Raw genomic sequence first — 23190 nt, 5'->3', positions numbered from 1 at the left:
AGGAATGACCCAAGGTCTGAAGTTCTGGAAGCTTTAGTTCAATTATTACTCATTGTATTACGGATGTTAATGCTTGATAGGCACTACTGCTAACCCTGCTATGCAGACTGCATCCAGTTCAGATTCAAAGTCAGTGCATGGTAAAAAAAACAAAACTGTCTTGGGCAAAGGAGAGCATTTTTACCTCGGACTCTATAATCTGACACATCTGTTTCCTAATATCAGCTCTCCAAGTCATTATTGCTTGTAACAGCTCTAGCGCAAGCCAAAGCAGCTGCCACCAATACTTAGCACAACAGCATTCTTTCCTGGGGACCGAGAGAACTTGCAGCCAGCTGCCTCCAGGCATCCGGCTTTCCCAGATCTCTTTTGGGCTGGTACCATCCCTCTGGCCCAGCTGGCAGCCTTAGTGCCAGCATCATGCAGGAAAGGGGCACACATTCTCTCTCATTTGTTTCCACTCATCTGTGCATCAAACAAGGTGCCCCAGTTGTCTTTAATATTTATCAAATTTCTAAATTGTATTCCCAATCTGTATACAGATTGGTTTAAAAACTACATCATATATAAAACAAACAAAACAAAACAAAAAAAAAAAAACCACAACTAGTTAAAAGGACAATGTCACCAACGAGTTATTGGATGAGATTTTACTTATGGCTATAGTAAAATCTATCCAACTCAAAACTTCAAAAGGATTAAGTGGAGCTGACATTTTCCAGTCTTCTTAGCACTGAAATTATCTGCTCTTGTTAAAGACAGAATGAGCAGTTACTCCTGGGGGAATTCTGCGCACAAAAACTTCAAATTCTGCAAAATAACACAATTTACAAGACAGTTTTTAAGTAATTACATTTTAAATGAATACAGAAAAAAATATTACTTAAAGATGCAGAATTTTAAATATTTTGAGAATTTCCCGAGAAATTCACTGTAAGAGTGTCCCTTCCACTCATTCTCCCTACTCCCCTGGCCATTTTGCCCTCTCAGGCCCCAACTCCTCCACCTGCCAGTATCTCTCCCCTCCACCTCTAGGCTCAACCCCTTTCACTCTATTGCCACTCCCAGAGTTTTACCCTGTTCTCAGTACTGCCCCTCACACAGGCTCCCTCTCTCCCTCCCTCTCTCACACACATGCTCCCTCTCTCTAGTGCACATACACACATCCTCATACAGGCTCCCTCACTCTCTTGCACACACACATCTCCTCATACAGGGGCCCTCTCTCTTGCATACACACCCACACAAACTCCCTCTCTCTCTCACGCATATACCCTCACACAGGCTACCTATGTTTCTCTCTCATGCACCTCTTCACACATGCTCTCACTCACACAATCCCTTCACACAGGCTAGCACCTCGCATGCATACGATCCCTTTTTCATACACACCAACTCCCAATCTCTCACACACATACACACTACTTCACAATCTCCTCATATAGGCTCCCTCTCTCTGGCACCCACACTCAAGTTCTCCCTCTGCTCTCTGTCATCCCCTGTGCTTATCCTCCCTGGTCTCTCTCACACACCCCCCTGCTCTCTCAACCCCCTCACCCCTGCTCTCTTCTCTTACCCCTCCCGCCTCTCTCTCTCACACCCCTCCCCTCTCTCACATGCTCCTGCTCATCCCCCTGCTCTCTCTCTCACACCCCTCCTCCTCTCACACACATTCACTCTCACCAGGGCCTTCCCCTTTGCCGCGGAGCGTGCTCCGTCCGCAGCACACCAGGGCCTTCCTCTTCACCGTGAGCGGAGTGCATCCCATGGCAGCCTTCCTCTTCGCCGTGAACAATGCGCGCTCCATTCCCGGTGCAGCAGGGCCTTCCTCTTCGCCGCGAATGGCACGCCGGGACCTTCTTCTTTGCCGCAAACGGTGCGTGCTCCGTTCGCGGCATGCCGGGGTCTCCTCTGCCATTTTCTGCGCAGAATTTGGCAACTCTGCACAAGAGGGGAATTCTGCTCAAATTCTGCACAGAATTCCCCCAGGACTAAATAGTACACAGTGCACTCTAATTCACTTCTCAGTGGTATTTCAAGCTCAGAACCGTGTACAATACATTCACTTGGTACTATCCAAGTAATACTGCAAACTAGCGCTCAATTAGTTGAGGGAAATATTACAGAGGAGGAATTATCATATCTGGGAACATTCGATTTCAAACACCCCGAGACTGTCATGAATTAGCAGGGCGGCAGGTTGGTGGCATATGCACAAAAACTCTCTCTTCTCTCATAACTATACATTCTCACTGACACATGCTCATTTACACTATCATTCCTCTTTCTTCCACATACAGTCTCTCATCCACACACTCATTCACTTCTCTCTTCCATACACATGCCCTTTCACACACTCTCAAACATTTGCACATTCACACATACATGCTTACTCACTTCTCTCCCTCACACACACATACACACACATGCTCTCTCATTCTCTCTCCCACCACCCCAAATCCAACAGCAGCAGGCCTCCTTCAGGCCTGTGCAGCCAGCAGGATACTTCCTCTTTCTGCCAGCTGCATGAGCCGATACTGCCCCTGTTCCTTCCATCAGCTGCATGGTCTAATGCTACCCCTGCTCCTGCTTCTAGGTACATGGGTGATAGGAGTTCTCCTCCTCCTTTCTGGAATTGCTCGGAGACCTGGCAATTCCAGAATCTCTGAGTCAGATCCAGAGAGTTCCCAGGTATGAGAATTATATGGGTTTCAAACCTCTTCTTTAATACAGTGGTTCTCAACTCAATCCTAGGACAAACCAGGCCAATAGTATTTTCAGGATACCCACAATGAATATGCATGAGATAGATTTGTACACTATAGATACAGTGCATACAAATCTATTTCATGCAAATTCATTGTGGATATTCTGAAAATACTACTGGCTAGGCATGTCCCAAAGACCAGGATGAGAGCCACTGCCATAACAGACTGCAGTATGTGTATCATCTTTTTTACATATTAAATCATTGCTGCAGATATTATTTTACCAATTACAGACACCATAGAGAACATTCTTAAACTTGCAGCTGTTGTGATACTGCTTGCGGGCTGATCCGCAAGCAGCCTGTCACCTTTTTACTTTTGCTGCCTCACATCAGCGACCAGCCCCGTAGGTCCACCCTGTGGTGGGCTGTGTAGGGTGCGCTGCGTCGTAGCCTCAACCTAGTCCTCGATCCTGAACCTTGATCCTGAACTTCCTTGTTTCGAGTCCTCGTCTGAGTCTCCCTAGCACTCAGAGTTCAAAGTTCCTCATCTGAGCCTCCACGTTCCAAGTTCCTCGTCTGAGCCTTCCATGTTCCAAGGCTTTCGTCTGTCCGTGGCCTCTGTCCGGCCTGCCGCTTATTGTCGTTACCCAGCAGCAGGTCCAAAAGGGCTTGGAATGGTCGGAGGACCATTCAAAGACCACCATCGCGTTTTTGGTCTTCCTGAAAGCGTGCAGGTCCGGTGGAGAGTTTGAACCTTCAGTTTCCACCCATGCTTGGACACGTCTCGCCTGCCTCGGTACCACCTTGGAGCCCTCTGGGGTTGTGTCGTGGCCCAAGGACACACATTTCCCTCAAATGGGACCGCTCTCCTGGAGTTCCCCCAATAGCAGCAATGTATTTGGACATAATTAAACAGCTCCTGACACAAATGGAATTAATAATAAAATATTGATAAAACCAAATTTATTCATCTAGAAAGAAAGTCTTCAAATATCGTTCATACACCAATAAAAATTAATGATAATCTTACAGTCAGACTTTCCACTAACGTGCGTGTCTTTGGAGTCATAATCGATTGCAAACTGAATCTAAAACATAGAGCACTTAAAGTAAGAGAAGGGTATGGAAAATTAATGGTATTAAAACAACTTAAACCATTATTAAATAAAAATGATTTTAGAACTATTTTACAGTCCTTAAATTTTGCAAGTACTGATTACTGCAACTCTTTATTGCTTGGCTTACCATCCTGTACTATTAGACCACTCCAAATTTTACAGAATGCAGCAGCAAGGGTATTACCCAGTATCAGAAAAAAGGACCACATCACACCAAAGTTAGCAGAATTACATTGGCTTCCAATCGAATATCGAATACAGTATAAAACACTCAGTACACTTCACAAATTAATATATGACGAGCATGCAGACTGGCTTAATACAACAATTCACTTTACACACCCCATAGGAATCTAAGATCCGCAAATAAAGGCCTATTACCAATACCATCAGTAAAAATAGCACATCTAACTCAGGTTAGAGATAGAGCAATCTCACTCACGGGGTCTAAAATTTGGAATGCCATGCCCATGAAACTTAGACTTCAACATGACCTCAGGCAATTTAAGAAGGACTTGAAAACATGGCTATATACACAGGCTTTTACCACCAAGAAAGGAGATTTTTAGAGTAATTATTTGCTGTTTATTTCTTTTTATTAGGATGTTAGTATTTATTGTGTATTTTACATTATTAATGTTGTATTATGCTCTTATTGATTTGTATAAAATATTTTTATTAGGTTTTATTTTTTAATAATTTGATGTATTTTATTATCTGATTATTAATATTTATTATGTTATGTCACAGTATATGAAATGTAAACCGTTGTGATGGTCCCACTTAAGCTGTTAAAGAAAGAAAGAAAGAAAGAAAGAAAGCATCATGAGGTGAGGGGGTGTCAGAAAGCTGAACTATCCTAGAGTGTTACGCATCCCGTCCGGTCCGGCCCGCGCACGGGCCTGCTCACCTCTCTGGTTCCATGGCAGGTCCCGGGTCGGCCTCTCTAGCGGCAGCTGCGAGCTCTTCCAGGCCTTGGCATCCCACGGCGGCGGTCGCCGGGCCTTCCACTGCATACCAGGCCTCACGTCGGAGTTTAGCGCCCTCCATTGTGTTAGTCACGCCCCTACATGCGCGCAGACCGCCCGGCCTCTTGTAAGGCCAGGGACGGGTCCTAGCTCCGCGGCGCGCCCTGATTGATTCCTTGATATAAGGAAGTCCCTTGTCTGCACTTCCTTGCTTGGCAATCGGGTTAGTATCATGCTAGATTGTCACTGCATTCTGAGCCTTGTTCCAGTCTCTTTCCAGGATCCTTCTGTTCCAGCCTTGTTCCTGCATCCTTCCATTCCAGTGTCCTCTTGTTCCTGTGTTCGTCTGTCGTCTCCCCAGGTAGTACCTCCAGACTGTCTTACTGGTACTGACCTCGGCTTGCTCCTTGACCCTCCTGCCTGCTGCCTGCCTTCTGCCCTCGGCCTGCCTATGACCTCGTCTGACCTCCAGAACCTGACCCCTGCTTTGTTGACCACTCCTCGGACTGACCCTCAGATTCTGACCTCTGCCTGATTGACCTCGTCTCAAGATTCTGGCTCTGTTCCTTGCCTTGTCTTCGCCTACGCTTCTGGTCCTCCTTGCTCCATCTGACCTCTAGTCTCGAACCTGATTGTGCTCCTCTCTCCTGTCCATGGGCATGCCTTTCTACCACCTCTCCAGGAGACCCTGCAAGGCCCACCTAAGTCCAAGTGGCCCGGGTCCCTACGGGCTCCACCCGGGGGGACCGCGGGCTTCCAGTGGTGAAGCTCATCCTAGCCTCTGTCTCCTCCAGTGCTCCGCCCCCTGGGGGCAGGTGCTTCCTGGTCCCTACCAGGGAGCCGTTCTCCACTGCTCCAGGACAAGGGTCCACCCCCGAGTGCAACAGAGTTTCCCTCCAGATATTGGGTCACTTGATATTTCCAATTTTAATTATGACTTTTGAATTCTGGGCACAGATAGAACAATCAATCCAATTCATAAGTGGCATATAACACAACACTTATAGCATACCTTAAAAGAGCAGGCCTGCCAAAAAGAAACCCCCCAAAAACAAACAACATTTTTTTTAGGCAATTCTGTTTGCAGTCAAATTAAATCATCATGAATCCCCGTCCCTATTTACCCTGGTTTTGATGTCCTTCCTTGCTTGAAGTTTTCTCAAAGCCCCCTCCTGCTTCTTGCCATTATGAAGCAAAATAACTCGAGCTATTGCTCTGCCCAGAGCCTCATGCAGACAGCATGCTGATATGTGTAAAGTGCACACAGCTAAAGAGAGAACTAGGGAAAGGAAATTTAAACAAACAGGAGGAGGTGTAGTCATAATAAAAAGTACATGCCTTTTATTTAAAAAAAAGCATAAAACTTCAAGTACTCCCTGTGACCTTGGCCAAGTCAATTCAACCTCCATCGCCTCCAGTATAAACTTAGGGGTCTATTTATTAAGCCATGGTATTTTCACCAGAAGGGAAAATACAATGGGGTTCACTAACCTTCAGTATTGAGTGTCGCAGGTTTGTGAATTCCACGATAACACACCATGGGGAAAAATACTGTGGTTTAGCTGCCTCAAAGAAACAGTGTGTGATGGCAGCCCCACACCCCAGAGCTGCTATCTTTCTAAGAGGCCGGTGCAACTCCAAGATTCCTCCCTCTCTTGGCAGTTTAAATACTTTTGGGGGTTCTCATGAGATCCCCTCTCCTGCCTCCTCCAGAGATAGTTGTGAAAAAACCAAAAAACAAACAAACAAAAAAGGGTATTATTGCAGTGGTGCCCTCCCCCATTCCCCAACCATTTATTTATTTTTATTTATTTAAGGTTTTTATATACCGGCAATCATGAAAACATATCTTGCTGGTTTACATGAAACGGGAGTGCATTATGTATTCTCTACTCCTTATGTATTCTCTACTCCTCCCTCCTCCCCCTAGAATTCCTTTTCCCTCCCCCATGCTAGCGCACTCCTGGAAATCCCTTAAATCTTTTACTTCAAGCTTCCTGGCATCTAGTGATAGCCAGAGCACTCTCCAGGCATCTGACTCTGCCCGTGCCACTGACAAAATGGTGCCCTCCAACCTCAAGCTGACTTTTTCCTTGGCATGTGTTGGTCAATAAGTGAGAGAGTTGGCCCTATAACATGGCCATGCTCAAGAAGCACAGGGCTAGCCTTTCACGATTTCTTTCCATTTCACCTATTTCAAAAAATTATTTTTCTTCCAATATATATGCACCGAATGTAGACACTCCTGGCTTTTTTCAACAGATTTCTTCTCATTTGCTGGAACATGACTTTGCTCAGATAATTCTTGGCAAAGATTTTAATCAACCATTGGATTCACTATTGGATAAACAATCCAGCAGTAAATAGTTTTAATCTAAATCTCAAAACGTTATTGTTATCATAAAATCTCATGTGTTATCTGATTCTTGGAGATTACTGCATCCCACAGATGAGAATTTCACTTTTTTTTCCTTTCCTCTTGGTTCCTTTTCTAGAATAGACTATTTTTAATTTCAGGTGGACTTGTACTATTTCTGCCACTATCCAGCCTATTATTTCTGAACATTTCTCTGAATCTATTTCTCAGCTACAAATAGTTATAGAGGAATATTTCCAACATTATATAGTTGGTAATACCATTTTTCCTGTAATTTGGGAGGCATTTAAAGCCATGATGAGAGGCAAGAAAATTAGTATATTGCCAAACAGAAAAAATGTATGGGGAAACTAATGCAATATCAATCTGAGGTTTCATAATTAGAAATTGATAATATTTTTAGGAAAGGCAACTCTTTACTGTATTCACTATAAAAAGCAGAGTTGCTTACCTGTTAACAGGTATTCTCCAACAACAGCAGGATGTTAGTCCTCACATATGGGTGACATCATCAGATGAAACCCCGATGCAGAAAACATGTCAGTTTCTAGAAACTTTGACTAGGTACACTGAGCATGCTCAGCATGCCCTATACTGTTACTTTGGAGGTGGACCCTTGGACCGAGGAAGGATCCTACGGGTCCCCACCATCGGCAGGCGGAGTGGGCTGACGAGCGGAGGCCGGCTGGAGCTTCACCAATACCAACCCTTGTTCCCCACGGGTTGAACCTTTGGATACTGGGGCTGGCTGGGCTTAGGTGGGCCTCCGTGTGTCGTCGTTGATGGAAGGATAGAGAGGTCAGCCCAGAGGCAGCAACAGCAAAGCTGAGAAGTCTGTGCTGGACGAGGTGGAATCCCAGAGACCCGGGTGCCAATAGAATCAAAGTCAGACAGGGGGTGCCCGAGTAAGAACAGGCTGAAGCTTGAATAGGCCAAGTCCAGGACGTAGACAGTAGAGGCGTCGTAAAGCAAGCTGGAGTCAGGGCTGGTGGAAATCAAGGAGCGGTGGCAAGGCAAGGCTGAGGTTGGAGCTGGAGAAGATCAGTAGCATAGTCAGGCAAAGCAGAGGTTGGGTCTAGGAGAAGATCAATGGCGTGGTCAGGCAAAGCAGAGGTCGGGGTCCAGGAGAAGATCAATGGCATGGTCAGACGAAGCATAAGTCGTGTCCAGGAAGTCAAACCAAGGAAGGACAAGGAATCAGGAATGAAGGAGGACAGGAACAGGTACTCGCAGGGATCAGGAACCAGGAATGCAGGAGAATCACCAAGAGGCAACTAGTACACGACCAGCGTGGAGACCTGTTGCAAAGGTGACTATCAGGAGCTGAGCCCGGCCTTATATACCGGAGCTTAAGCGACGTCATCATCTGGGGCCACGGCCAAGTTCCCGCTGCAGGCCCTTTAAAGGTAGCAGTGATGCGCGGCATTGGATGGTGGCATCTTTCCGTGGGCTGTGTGGAGAGGCCAGTCGCGGAACACAGAGGCTTGTAGCAGTAGCTGGAGCACCGGGGGTGGCCAGAGGACGGAGCCGGCGGCCCACCGCCACCAGACGTGGAACTAGACACTGGATTTGGCAATGGAAGGTGAGAGGGCCGGGCCGCGGGCCTGCCGCAGCCAACACACATAACATATACCACGCATCCACACGGGTCCCTCTCCAGTCTCGTAACATAGAATTACGATGAAAAATAAAAATAGAAGAAACCCAACTCTGTAGGGTGGCGGGCAGGTTTTGAGAGAACTAACATCCTGCTGTCCTTAGAGAATGATCTGGGCTTCACAAGTCCCTCCCTCCCACGTTGGACGCTGCCATCCTGACCCCCACCTATTACGACATCACTGACCGGGTCTTCAAAACGCCGAGGAGAGCCACTAGTGCAGTGAAACCATCTGTCCTGTGGGAGTGGTGAGAGCGGGTAAAGGCAGCATTTGAACATCGTTGCCTTTTCAGCTTGCTTGCAGGCTGAAGAAGCCCACGAACGATCCGGGCTTCTCAAATCCCCCCCCCCCCCCAACACTGGACGCTGGATCCAGACTGACTGGGACTTCAAAAGGAGAGCGACTAGTGCAGCTCTCCGCTGCGGCAAGCCTCTTCAGGAGATCTTTGGGAGATTGAGGGAATGTTCAAGGTGAAAGTAAAATCTAGGATTCCTGTTGTATTCGGGAGGGGTAATTATTCATCATAAATTAAAAATAGTGAGAGAGGGGTCGATTGGGAGCTGGTTAATTACTCCAGATAGATTATCATTACAGGGGAGGGAGGCTATGATGGGGTATTTGTGTTGTTTTAAGTGTTTTTTAATTAATGCAAGGTCCTTGTCCAAAAATTGGCTGTATGTTTATGATTTAATTGTTGATAGAGATGTGGATCTGGTTTGTATAACTGAAAATTGGCTAAAAGATAATTTATCTACAGTTATTTCTCAAGTATGCCCTAAGGGATATTCAATCTATATGTTGAATAGATTTGGTAGAAAGAAGGGAGGGGGCATAGCTATTATTTTTAGGGTCTCCCTTCCTTTAAAGATAATATTCCTAGACCAAGTAACAGGGTATGAAAGTATATTAATTAAGCTAGATTTTCAGGATCCTATTTAAGTCTCACTGTGATATTGCCCACTTGAGTTAATTCAATCTTAGATTGATGCTACCCTGGAAGCAATTTTAGGTCTTGCCTTGAGATATTATCTGGTGGTAATGGGGGATTTTAAATTTACATGCTGAAAATTGTGATATTGTTAAAGTTCAACATGTTTTATCCCATTTAGGTAATAGTGATCTTTCCCACAGTTGGTACAAGTGGGGACCCATGAAAAGGGACATACGTTAGATCTGCTGTTTGCCTCTGAGAAGGCACATCAGATGTGTTGTTTAGTTATTACAGGAGTTGAAAAATTGACCTGGACAGATCATTTTTTGGTATGTAGTAGTTTTAATTACTGGGATTCACGATTCTTCCCCGGTAAGCATAGATCTAGAATGAGGAAGTCCATGACGACAAATGTGGACTCTGATAAATTTGTGCAGGAAATGCTGAATTTGGCACAGGATTGTTGGGAAAAAGAGGACACGAGTATTAAGTATCGGGTCTCTTTGTGGAATTTCCTGTTAGAGAAAAGTATGAACCAGGCCCAGTTAAATAATACGAGGTTATCTGGAAATCATGTTAAAGAAGGTGGAGGCTCAGTTCCTTGGTTTTCTGTTGAGCATCAGGAACTTAAGCATAATTTATGCAGATTAGAAAGGAAATGGGTGGTGAGGCAAAATGGCTGCCGTGAGAAAAAGACGTGCTTAGAGGGCTCTCCTGACTCGTCCTTTTATTTTTTCTTTTTGCTTGCAACCGAATATGCCTCATACTAAAAGAAAGGGAAAGGTGAGGGAAGGATCCTTGACTCCCCAGACGCCTACCCTACAACAGATGAGAATAAGGGAGTTCTTTACCTCAGCAGGAATAACTTCGGGAGAGCTGGTTGTGGCGTTGGAGGGAGAGCAGGCTCTGATGCTACTCGGTGAAACAACTTTGAGTCCCGGAGCCCCGGCAACTCCTTCTCCTCCTGTCCACTCAAGCCCGCTGGACCTGACCCCAATTCACGGACGGATGTCGTTCGGTGGGGATGAGGTTGTCGAGGGGGCCCTAGCTGTCTGTCCGGTGGGGCAGTCCCAGGGCGAGGATATCGTGGCCGCCCTGAGTGAGGCTAATATTGGAGGATTAAGTAAGGCAAATGGAAGCTTTCCAGTGGGGCCTACGCAAGAAAGGAGTCAGATAGAACATCCCAAGGAACCCATGGTCTCTCAAAAATGTTTGCCTTTAAAGTTATTAATAAAACCTATGGTAGTGACTCTAGAGACAGTTTGGAGGGCCCTAACTAAGTTGGAAAACGCAATAATGTCTTTAACAACAGTGATTAAAGACTCACAAATGCAACTAAACACTGTAAATCCATTGGTGCTAAGTCACTCAAACAAGATACAAGAAATTGATACTCAAATCTAACAGATTAAATCTGTGCAAGTTAATTTAATACAAGGAGATACTAGGATTGAATAAGCATATGGAGATATTGGAAAATAATGTTCGTTATAATAACCTACGAGTATTAAATTTTCCAAAATGTAGATTAATATCTCCCAGAGAACAGTTCAAAAAGTATTTACAAGATGTGCTGTCTGTTCCTGATGGAGAATCTTTGAGTATTATAAAAATTTATTTTTTAAATGAGCAAAGACAAGATGGCATAACTGCGAATACTCAAGCGGAACAGCCTCAGATCGAAGCATCGATAAGGGATTTAACAGGATTCTTAGAAACTATACAAGAAGAACAAGTAGAAAAAAAGAGGGACTTTGTCAGACTTCTTACACCTACGGAACGGGACAGTGTGTTAAGATTGTTTCTTAGGAATCGCAATAAGACATACTTGGGAGAAAAAATCTGGATATACCCCGATATTGTGAGAATGACGCAAGTACGCCGAAAAAATGTTCTGTCATCATGTCCTAGAGCCCGCCAGTTGGGAGCTTTGATAACTATCAGATTTCCTTGCAAATGTATTATGAAAATAAACGATGCACGTTATGTTTTTATGGAACCAGCTCAGTTAGAACATTTTTTGAGTTCAGGTGGGGATAACGGGGATAGTTCAGTTAGAGATGCCGGTACATGATAATTACTGCATTTCTCTCTTTCCTTTATTTTCTTATTGAAAATATACATTGTATGACTGCTCTAACTCCATTTTGTTCTCCCTATTACATAGTAACTACAGGGGGGAGTTAAAACAATATGTATGTGTCTTTTTTTTCTTCCTATTGAATGTTTATTGGAAAACTGTGTGAATTAGCACCCCTTGGAACCTCTCAGACATGTTGGATATGACTTATTATTGAAAAATTTAATAAAGATTAAATTGAAAAAAAAAGAAAGGAAATGGGTGAAAACAGGATCAGTTGTTAGTAAGAAAGCCTGGAAATTGGCATCCAATGAATATTTTAAAAGAATACTTCACAGAAAAAAAAATTACTATTCCGATTCTATTGAAAAAGCCAATTATGACTCTAAAGTCATTTTTAAGGTGGTTGGCATACTCTTGGGGAAGGATGTAGGCCGTAACTTGGCTTATGAAGATTTGCCTAATTATAAGTCCTTAAGTTTCTTTTTTGAGGATAAAATTCGTAGGCTAAGGGACCCACTAATTAAAATGAAAGTAGAATGTTTGGACCTAGGGGTTTCTGGGAATGGTTTGGCTTTAGAGGTAACTGAGATAAACAAGATAGAAAATGTGTTTTCTCAGTCAAATTCTGGGGAAGTGGCATTTGATGCCATCTCTAATAATTGTCAGGTGGGGGATAATTTCAGAGAAGAAGTACATTTTAACTCTTCTGATACAATTTTTTGGTGGAAACCAAATCTGTAGTAAGTCGTGTGAAGAAATCAAAATGTTGTTTTGATCCGTGTCCATCTTATCTTATTAATTTTCTGCTGGAACAGATTCTGAAGGGGTTAAAAACATTGGTTAATGCTTCTTTGGCAGAGGGACTAGTCCGCAGTGCACTAAAAAAATGTGTGGTGACCCCCATTTTGAAAAAGGCAGAATTGGACCCAAGACTGTGTTCTAATTATAGACCAGTCACCAATCTTCCTTTTGTAGCTAAAGTTTTAGAGAGGACAGTGACTAGTCAATTGTCTGACTTTATGGAAAGTGCAGGGAAACTGGATCCAGCTCAGGTTTGTTTCCGTAAAGGTGGCAGTATAGAGACAATCATGGTAGATCTGGTTGACTCTGTTCTGCCTCATTTAGATAGGGGAACAGATGTGTTGCTAGTATTTTTGGATCTGTCCAGTGCATTTGACTTGGAAGATCATGAAATTGTAATTGCCCACTGCCAATCTTTGGGATTAGGGGGTTCGGTTTTAAAGTGGATTAGCAGCTCTTTAGCAGATAGGAGTCAAGTGGTGTTTTTTCAGGGTCATTGTTCTTCGCCATGTCTGGTACAGTGGGGTGTGCCCCAAGGTTCTTCTATATCCCCACTCTTGTTTAATATCTTCCTGTCCCCTTTGGGTGCTCTCATAGCTCTTTTGGTTTTATTCCATTCATTTACGTGGACGATGTACAAATTGTTCCACTGGGTAAGGACCCTCAATGGATCCTTTCTTTACTTAGTGATTGTTTGAAAGCTGTGAGCACTTGGTTGGGTGATAATTTTTTTAACGGTGCAAGTTGGTAAGAGAGATTTTACATGTGGGTACTGTTCAGGATACGTTTCAAGTTGAATTTGAAGGACAGTTAATTGCTGCCAGCACGGATGATAAATCACTTGGGGTTATGATGAATTCAGAGTGGTCCATGAAAAGCCAAATTAATTCAGGTTTTGCGTGCCGCATGCAGCAGATTAAAACATTTTTCATTTGTCGCACCAGTCTCAAATTTAAAAGCATTGAAGGCGGTGGTTTATGCACTGGTTATAGTAGTTCTAGACTATTGCAATCCTGTATATTGGGGGCTTCCTGGTCACTTAATTCAGAAGTTCCAAGTGATTCAAAATATTGGCAGCTAGGCTAGTCCTGGTACGATCTAGGCAAGAATCAGCAGCACCATTGTTGGCAAAATTACATTGGTTTCCTGTTAAATTGAAAAGCAAATTTAAACTTTTGGTCCTCGCATTTAAGATCCTTCGAGACAAGGACCCCCTCATTTGCAGAATAGGATCTGCTGGAAATGCCCATTGAGCATTACTCGCTCCCACTATGGCTCACAGCTGCAACTTCCTTCAGTAAAAAGTTACTGTTATGTAAGATTTCAAAACTGGTCTTTTTCCATGTCTGCTCTTAAAGATAGTTATATACGGAGTACTAGTTTTAATATGGAATTATTGTGATGGGGCAGAGGTGGGTTCCTTTTTTAGGGCTGCTATCCTGGGATGCTTATTAATATGTTACATTATTTTATAATTTTGGTCTATTTTAATGTTTTTGTATAATTTCTTGTCTCTATAAGTGTGCATCGCTTTGGAAATTTTATTATAAAATTGGAAAGAGATTAATAAGTTTTATAAAATAAAAAAAATAAACACCTGTTACAGATAAGCAACTCTGCTTTCTCCAAGGACAAGCAGGATGGAAGTCCTCAAACATGGGTGAATCCCTAGCTCCAGGCTGCTCCCCAACACAAAAGGGGAGCAAAGTAAACCTAACAATAACATTGGTGCTGTTGAGAACAGAGGGGAAGACAGCCTTAACCCAAACAACAGGCCCTAGGTTGGGAAAGTTGTGTTCTACACCTCGAACAGGTTCCTGAGGACAGCCAGGCCGAACCTACTGTCACATCAGCCATCTCTATCCAGACAGTAATAGGAGGTGAACATGTGGAGAGAACTTCACATCACAGCCTTGCAGATCTTCTCCACAGGAACTGCTTGCAAGTGGGCGACTGACACTGCCATGGCTCTGACAGAATGAGCCTTGACATAACCCTCAAGATGCAGTCCCGCCTGGGCATTACAGAAGGAGATGCAATCTGCTAACCAACTGGATAGGGTCTGTTTGGCAACGGCAACGCCCAACCTATTCTTATCAGAAGAAACAAAACGTTGGGTGGACTGCCTATGGGCTTCTGTCCGCTCCAGATAGAAGGCTAAGGCTCGCTTGCAGTCCAAACTGTGCAGTGCTCATTTGCCTTGGTGCGAGTGTGGGGTCTGGGAAAGAATATTGGCAGGACACTTGACTGATTAAGATGGAAATCCATCACCACCTTAGGCAGGAACCACTCTGTCATGACAGAATTTAGTATAAGGTGAATAAGTTACTAAGGCCTGGAGCTCGCTGACCCTACGTGCTGAAGTGACCGCCACCAAAAATATGACCTTCCAGGTCAGGTACTTCAGGTCACAGGTGACCAGCAGCTCAAAAGGAGCTTTCATCAGCTGAGCTAAAACCATGTTGAGGTCCCAAGACACAGTGGGAGGCCTACACCCCGCATAAAACGTACAATTATAGGCTGTACAGAGATCTACACCATGGTAGTAAGCGCCAATCACACTAAGATGGACCCTAACGGACGCAGTCTTTAAGCCAGCCTCCGATAGGTATAGAAGGTAATCAAGCAGTTTTTTTGTGGGGCAGGTGAATGGATCTAGGGCCTTCTACTTACACCACACAGAAAACCTCCTCCACTTCAAGCCGCAGGACTTTCTAGTGGAAGGCTTTTTAGAAGCCACTAGGACCTGAGACACGTCTTCCAAAAGATCGAGCGGCTGCAGAATTAACCTCTCAACATCCAGGCTTTGAGCAACAGAGCCTGGAGGATGGGATGCCGCAGCCTGCCCTGATCCTGTGCAGGGCCAGTGCTAGGTTTTTTGCTGCCCTGTGTGAACCATTACTTTGCTACACCCCCCCCCCCCTCACCCCCCACAATTAATTCAGTCTCTGTATCGGCCCATCAAATAAAACCCAGCTCCCTCCTGCAATCTATATTTTTAAAAACTGACATGCCCCTACCCCCTCACCTCTGTCACATATGCAGAACACAGAATGAAGAAATCAGAAAGTATAAACAGAAACGTGCTGAGAAGAACTGAACTGAATCCCACAAAAAGCCAGCCTCTACATGCAGAGCAACAATGGAAAAACAGGAACAATATCATTCTTCATAAAACATTAAATAATAAAATCAAGAAATATAAAAATCATAATAGTAAAATCATATTAGTAAACAGAAATATTTCAAACCAATTAATAAGAGTATCCAAAATTTCCCAAACACCAATAAAATATTTCAAAACATCCAATAATTAAAGAATGTTCTATTTCCCCCCAAAAAAATTTAAATATTTCAAAAGAACAGAAACATCAAGTTACACCCAATAATTAAAATTAATAAGGATTTTAAAATCTCCTGCTCTCTATACCTGGGAGTTTTTGATTTCCAGTTACTCTGAGATTATCGTGAATTGTGGAGGTAGGGCCATACAAATTTTATCTTTCCTCTCACACATGTAAAATAACACATTCATTCTCACACATTCTCTCTCACATACACAGGCTCCTTCTCCCTCACAGATACATTATGTATGTGTGTTTATGTGCCTGTGAGAGCCTATATGTGACACATAGGCTCTCACAAGCACACAAACAGTTACAAACACACACAAGCACCAGGCTCTCACAGACACATTCACAGGCACATAGGCTGTCACACACACACAGGCTCTTGCTCACACACACATACAAGCTCACACATAGGGCTTCCTATTGTCATCAGGCCGTGGTGGGATGAGCTCCACCACAGCCCAATGGCCTTCCTGATGGGGGGGGGGGGGGGGAGTGGAAGATGTGTGCGGGTGCGTACACACAAAAACACAGGTCTCTCCTTCAGCTGCCGATAGCCTCTCTTCTTCAGCTGCTAGCATATTGAGTTCTGCCGGCTGCTGCTCCTTCAGCCGCTGGTGGGTTGAGCTCTGCCAGCGGCTTCTCTCCTTCAGTTGCCGGCGACCTGCGGCCTCTCTTCTTCCTCGCCACTGGCAAAAACAGACCTGTCTTGGCCAAAGAGAGGCTCTGAGAATCATAGTCCCTCTGTCCTTGCAAAGCTTCAAAAGAGTCTTCGCCACTAAGGGAATCGGAGGATACGCATATAGAAGACCTGTGCCCCAATGGCCAGTGAGGGCATCCGAGGCTGGTCTGTCATCTGTCCTGTGCACGGAGCAGAACTGAGGCACCTTCCTGTTGCAGGGGGACAAACCGAAAAGTGGATGTACAGGAAGATGATACAGTTACCAAAGAAAAATCTGAATGTTAGCAGCATCAATCTATAATTAACAACTTACATATAGGGGCCACATAGATATACAAAAAAAAACAAACCAGTGCTGAAAAAGCAGAACCCTGGGGCATCCCAGTCACAATCAAGTGCTAGTCAGAGGTACTAGTTTCAATTCGTATCTGCTGTTGACGATTTACAATATAAGATGTAGACCAAACAAGAACCTATAAGATATTCTGTAATCGCCTAAGCGATTGATCAAAATGTCATGATTTAGAGTGTATCAAAAGTGTAGCGCCGAAATGCACACGGATCCCTGAACATCAAAAGATGAAGCGATCAATATAATAGGTGCCAAGCGCCATCAATCTTTAATAAATAGATATATGCAGATGAAATACAGGTAAGTCCCCCCGACACAGACCATGTTTCGCCTCTCTGGCTGTGTCGGGAGAGACAGAAGCCCAAAACTAAAAATTAAGCATGTGACAAAAGTAATAATAGCATAGCCTGGCATCTCCAGGTTGCATGCGAGGAAGTCCAGGTGGTTCAGATGACCACTATTAGTCCCCAAATAAGGAGTTCAAAGTGTTAATACTGGGACCCACAGAGATACAAAACAGCAAAGCCTAAAGCGCCCCACATCGCTTGGCACCTATCATATGGATCGATTAATCTTTTGAAGTGCAAGGATCCGTACGCATTTTGGTGCTACACTTTTGATATATTATGGTTTCTCCATTGTGTGTACCACATTTCTTCTCCACCTTCATTTGTGATGATTTAGTGTCACATGCTGTAGTGATATCTAATAGAGCAAGAAAGAACTGCTGACCACAATCAAATCCCTGCCAAAATACATCCAAAATTGAAATTGATCGTGTCTCAGTACTCAAAGATTTCCAAAACCCAAACTAAGGATTAAGAATAGGAAAACTATTCTTTTTTTTTTTTTTTTGTACTAATAATTTTATTAGATTTTCAAAAACTACAAAGTGAAACAGCACAACAGTACATAACAATAAAAACGCATCAGTTGCATATTCTGTGCCATTTTGTCGTCCCCCCCAGGTAATCCCTCCCATCCCTCCCTACATCCATGTGCTCATTGAATTACAGGAGGTAAGGTCCAAAAACTGTAGAAAAAGAAGGAGATAAGAACTTCAGTAAAGGAGAAAAATCCAAAGTGGTATTCAGCAAGATAAAACCGGTAGAACGCAGGGTATAACCCATTTTAAGACACAGTCTGTTGTTTCTCCCAACACAAATAAGGAGACCAAGCGGCTTGAAACTTGGTGATGTCCGCATGGAGTTCCACTGTAATCGCCGCCAGCTGACAAGAAAGATGAACTTTATGCTGCACCACCTTCAACGAGGGGACCTCCGCTGACTTCCATGCTTGAGCAATTGTCAATCTGGTTACAATAAAAACTTGTTGGCAGAAATGGATATGGTTTTTTCGGAGGGTCAAAGGCGGGTGGTGAAGAAGCATAAAACTAGCCTTGTATAGGCCAGTGGCACCCAACAGGTTCTCCAACCAATGTGCCACGGCAGTCCAGAGGCCCTTGATCCTTGGGCATTGCCACCAAATATGAAAAAATGTCCCTGAATATCCGCAGCCCCGCCAACACTGGGCGTCCAAGTGGGGGTAGCGCCGTTGCAAGAGTTGAGGCGTGAGGTACCAGCGGGTGATCATCTTATAGCAATTTTCCTGATAAAGGGCCGAGACAGAACACTGGCGGGCGCGCTGATAGATAGAGTGCCAGTCTTTTTGAGTCAACGCCAGGCCCAAGTCCCGTTCCCAATGACCCGTATGAGGAAAGGGTGCCCCGTCATTGTCAGCAAGGAGGGCGTAAAGCTTAGAAATCATCCCACTGGTTTTGTCAACTGCAGCACAAAAATGTTCAAACTGCGACTTGCCTCTGCGTATGGAGTCCAGCATTCTGGGAGATCGCAGGAAATGAAGCATTTGACTGCCTGCTAGAAAGTCAGAAGAGGGCAACCGATAAAGAGCCTGCAGTTCTGGCCACGTCATCAGGGTCTCGCCTTTAAGCAAATGTTCTATGCGAGTGATCCCTTTCTTCCGCCAAGCTTGGAACACCCCGTGCTGACGTCCGGCTGGAAATTGGGAGTGGTGATAAAGGCCAGTAGTATGAAAATAATAACGATCGCCGGTCAGCTTCACTTTCCAACGATCCCAGAGGCGTAACATTGTATCCAGGGCCCCCGTCTTTAGGCCCATCGATAGCCAGGTGGGGCGCGGCTGCCAAATAAGAGCGGTCAGCGGCATACCCCCAAGGACCTGCTCCTCGAAGGAGACCCATTGTTTGGGGGATCGACGACTATGAATATCGGGAATGGCCTTCAGTTGGGCAGCGGCGTATAGCCAAATTAAATTCGGAACGCCAAGTCCTCCTCATTCACGAGGCTGAAACAGCAGACGTCTTGACACCCTGGGGGGGCGCTTGCGCCAGATAAAATCAAAGAGTATCTTCTGCCAGGAGCGGAGTATTGCAGAGGAAATGAATATAGGGATTGTTTGAAAAAAATACAAAAAACGAGGTATAACATTCATTTTTATAATAGCTACCCTCCCCAGCCAGGAATATTGTCCCCTGTCCCAGAGATGGAGATCCTGTCTAATCCGTTGCAGCAGTGGCATATAATTGAGGCGATATAAATCAGAGAGATTCGCTCCTAGGTGGACCCCTAAATATTTCAATACCTTCTGTGAAACCTTAAAGGGATAAAGGCGCGCCAACTCGCCCATGACTTCAGACGGTGTATTAATATTTAATAGTTCCGTTTTGTCCATGTTAACCTTAAATCCAGACACCTCGCTAAAAGCCTGCAGTTCTTCCGTAACTCCTTCAATAGATGTCAAGGGATGGGTGAGAGTGAGAAGAATGTCGTCTGCAAATAGAGAAATCTTTATGGGGTCAGGCTTCATGGGTACTCCAGCAATCGCGGTAGCGCCACGCACCCTAGTCGCCAGCGGTTCTAAAAACAGCGCGAATAATAATGGGGACAAAGGGCAACCCTGGCGTGTCCCCCGGTTAACCGAAAAGAGATCCCCATATTGTCCATTAACTTTGATTCTGGCGCCTGGATCCTGATAGAGGCATTGAAGCCAGCGCAAGAATCCCGAGCCAAAGAACATTTTTTCCAATACAGCAAACAGGAAATCCCAGTGCACCAAGTCAAATGCCTTTTCGGCATCGATGGCCATCAGCACCATAGGGACGTTTGCTGTAGTGGCCCACCAGATCGCATCAACCACTTTTCGTACGTTGTCGGCAGCCATCCTGCGGGGGATAAAACCGACTTGGTCACTATGCACTAATAGTGGGAGTATAGTATTAAGCCTGGCGGCCAACACCTTTGCCAAAAGTTTCAAATCAACATTAAGTAAGGAAATGGGTCGATACGACCCACATTTGAATAGGAAAACTATTCTATAGAGCAGTGGTTCTCAACTTTTTTTCTGTCGGAACACACCTGACAGATGGTTCTCGCATGCGTGACACACTGAATACATGACCATCATAGGGCTAAATGTAAAAGTACAGTTTGAACCCCCCAACACACAATAATGGATGTAAAGCAGAATTACGACATTCCCCGTACAACTCACCTTACAAAAAAGATATTCTGGTTCTAGTGTCATCTCAGTAACAGCAACACAAGGTGGAGTCCTCCCCCGACGGGTCTCCCGCAGGGTCCCCCCCCCCCCCCCCCGGACACCCCACCGGAGCTCGAGGTGTTCCTGAAGGATCCTTGGAGGGACCAGGACTATCACCGAGCGGATGAGAAGATCCTTGGAGGGGGGACCCCCCTTGTAACGTTGATAAACGGATCAACTTCGGAGGAGGGGGGACCGGAATATCCATAGGAGCATCCCTGCACTGAAGGAAGGCTTTGTGCATTAAAACAACAAACTCTGGAGAAAAAGAAGAGAAACCTCTGGGAGGGGCCCCCGAGGCCTCTCCCTCCCAGTGCTCCAAGTCTACCACGGTCAGCTGAGTCCTCGGAAGGGGTGCGGGAATAACCTGGGAGTCCTCCTCTGACAACCCCGCTTCGGAGTCTGACATTAAAATGGCCGCCGTTCCTGCACTCAGCGGGAACGGGGCCTGACGTTTTCTGGAATCTCGGTCCAAGGTTCCCTCGATGTCCCCCTCAGCAGGGCCAGTTTCCCCGTCGGGGAGGCAGCCCGAGCAACACCCCTCCCTAGCGAGTTTGACCCCCTGCCGACCGCAGGCAACACAAGCTGCTGAGCGCGGCATTAGTGAAAATGATGAGGAGATAGGGGGAGGGGCGGACAAGCGCGGTAAATTTACCCTCGAGCTGAAGCAGAGCTCCGATAGAGCAAAGAACCCCCCCCTGCCGACCCGAGGGGACTGCTGGGGTATCTACCTTCCCGGGAGCTGGCGGCCCCGGGGAATGTATGTTGTGGGGCCGCGGGTTGGCTCGTTAGCGTTGTGGGGGGGGGAGGGGGAAGGCGGGGGAGAGGCTGGACCACCAGCGTGCACCCACAGTCGAAAACTTTGACGAAAAACGCTGAGGTAACCTGAAAATTTAATAATAATAAAAAAGAAAACACTTACCCCTGCCGAACAGAACGGGAGAGAGAAGTAGGGAGAGAGAGAAAAGCCTGTCAGCAAGCCCCGGTGAGGTAAAAAACCGTCACCCCTCCCTCAGTTCTGTCAATAAAGAAAATTTATTTTTTTTTTAAACTTTCCAAATTAAAGACATTTTGTCAATACTATTTTTTTACTTGATCCCCTAAAGAAAAGTGAGAGAAAACCTATAAACTAAGGTAAAGTTGTGGGGAACTCAGGTTCCCCCACCCGCATCTGCTGGAGTCAGAAAGATACTGGGGATGATGACGAGGGTGATGAGGTAATATAGCACCTCCCCTCAGAAATCTGTTCTGACTCCATCTGCTGGACAGGGAACTTAACCCATCGTCTGGAATGATCCTGGTATGTACAGGGAACACAGGCTTCCCACTCCCATGTTCTCTCTTACATATACAGGCTTCTCACTCCCATGCTGTGTCTCACACACACCCACAGACCCAGGTTTCTCACTACTATGCTAGCTCTCTCCACATGCATAGGCTTCTCATTCCCATAATCACTTTCTCTCTCTCACTCACACACACACACACTCCAGTCATCTCCCTGACCAGTCACTTCCATTGTCTCTCATATGTATATATGAGAGACAATGGAATGTAAACACACACACACATATCAGCTCTCTGACCAGTTTCTCTCACACACTTACATAGATGCTCTCAATCAATTACACATACACACCCTCGATCACACATACATTCTCTCACTTACAGGCAGGTTGGCTGGCTGTCTTTTCTTTAGCTCTCACTTCCTGCCCCCCCCCAGCACAAATGGTTCCATCTCCCAAATCAGCACACCTAAATGCAGTCAGGGAAAGGGCCCTCTCCTTAGACAGTCCAAAACTGTGGAACTCTCTTCCACTTGATATATGTTTCGAGGCTAGTTACAGCTTTTTAAGAAACTACTAAAAACATGGTTGTTCGCGCAGGCTTTTAACGATGCTGTATATGACTTCTTCTAGCGACTCTCCCTGGGAACCTAGATTATGATAAAGAATGTTTATTAGTATTATAAACCCTATTTCATCGCTAGTATGATACTTGACAAATTTTATGTATTTTATTATTTTGTAAAATTTAAGTATTGACTATTTTATGAGTTTTTAGTATTTATAGGGTCATTTATTTGTTTTAATGTTCTTCTTTTGGGACAAGTCATTAAAGACTGTCCCCACATATGATGTAAACCGACATGAAGTGTATACAATATGTTCGGTATATAAAAATACCCAAATAAATAAATAAAATGGTAGCTGCAGCAGCCTCCTCCTCTAGCCCCCGCAGGCCAAGAAAGAATCCCATCGGCAACAGGAGGCTATTGCTGCTGTCTCCTTTTCCAATTGCCAGCTGCTTCGGATTCTGCTCCGGGCCAACGCTATTGCTCGGGGCCGATGCTGCCGCCGCTACTTTTCCAGGCAGCATGGCTCTTTCTTCTTCCCGTGCACCCCACTGCACATCACTTCCTGTTCCGGGCCACGGGGGGGCAGGTGAGGGAAGAAGAAAAGGCCCAGCCGCAGTTGCCAGCCTCCACTAACACTGCTGCTGTTCCCATTGGGCTTGAAAGTGCAGATAGCCTGGGCGGCAACGGCAGCAGTGGAAGATTATCAGTCTCTCGCTCGGTGAA

General features: G+C 45.1%; 1 protein-coding gene across 5 annotated transcripts in view; it reads right to left on the bottom strand.

Annotated features, from left to right (window-relative positions):
- Positions 1-23190, bottom strand: part of TEAD4 (TEA domain transcription factor 4) — a 269267-nt gene that overhangs the window by 199069 nt on the left and 47008 nt on the right. The window contains exon 1 of one of the 5 annotated variants that reach the window (XM_029599975.1): positions 5921-6044. The exons of the other annotated variants lie outside the window; for them this stretch is intronic. The gene's annotated coding sequence lies outside the window, so the exon portion shown is untranslated. Of the gene's footprint in view, positions 1-5920; positions 6045-23190 lie in introns of those variants that run through there. 5 annotated transcript variants of the gene reach the window in all.

This window comes from Rhinatrema bivittatum, chromosome 4 (genome assembly GCF_901001135.1).
Source record: "Rhinatrema bivittatum chromosome 4, aRhiBiv1.1, whole genome shotgun sequence".
In the NCBI taxonomy this organism is placed as follows: Eukaryota; Metazoa; Chordata; class Amphibia; order Gymnophiona; family Rhinatrematidae; genus Rhinatrema; species Rhinatrema bivittatum.
Note: the sequence above shows the minus strand (reverse complement) of the source record. Positions and strands in the feature narration are given on the sequence as shown.